This window comes from Nannobrachium achirus (assembly GCF_963921795.1).
Source record: "Nannobrachium achirus genome assembly, chromosome: 7".
NCBI lineage: Eukaryota > Metazoa > Chordata > Actinopteri > Myctophiformes > Myctophidae > Nannobrachium > Nannobrachium achirus.
The window spans coordinates 28,016,120-28,017,021 of NC_137816.1; positions in this window are offsets into that span (position 1 = coordinate 28,016,120).

Sequence of the window (902 nt, forward strand, 5' to 3'; positions counted from 1 at the left end):
GTATGTGTAAGTGGCTTCAATTATAAACTATCACCTTATCTTTTGTCTGGGTCATGAGTCCATTTCATGAACCACTTAAGCCCTGTATAACTTGTCATATATGGCAAATAGAGGAAATAGCTAATCTAGCTCAAAATGCATTACATGGTGACACGATGACATTCTGAGCTTTTAGATGTGCTTTGTTTTTGGTCTGTACTGACATGACCAATAGGGACACCAGAGGCTGAGGTATGAATGAATTTGTTTATCTGACCTCTCAAAATAGTGCCACGTTATGCTCCACAAACACACATGTTATTACATTTAATATATACAGTGCAGAAGTAGGCTTCATCAGATACCCCAGTAAGTGTAGGGATAGCATTTGGAAACTTAAAGTAATTACCGGTACCTATATTTTTGATGTCGACAGAAACCTCTTCTCACCATATTTTTACTTTTTGTATTTCTTTTTCTTCTAAATGTAACGCCCTACTTGATCATACAACAGCGTCACACTAAAGCATCAAAAGCAGATCTACAAGCTCTAAACAAGATGCAAAGTGACACATTTTGAGCTTGTATATCTGCTTCTGAATTGGAATCCTGAAATGTAACAGTTTTGGACATATGAGGTTTCCACCCTGCAGAGACAATATCAATATTTTATTCTTACACTTTAAGCTACGAAATTGCAGTAAACAGCTCAAGTGTCCAATTTCCCAAGCAGACATGGCGTTTTTGAACTAAATTCCGATTATGGTTTTCAATCCAGAGATGTACGCTGTGGCTCACACCAGAAGGAAACTTTTTTTTCTGTCCAATTTGATAAAACGCTGCGTGCCACGAGACAGACTGCAGGGAAAATGTTCCCGAGAATAGCTAAGTGTATCATATATCATGCATCGCGCCATCTGTTC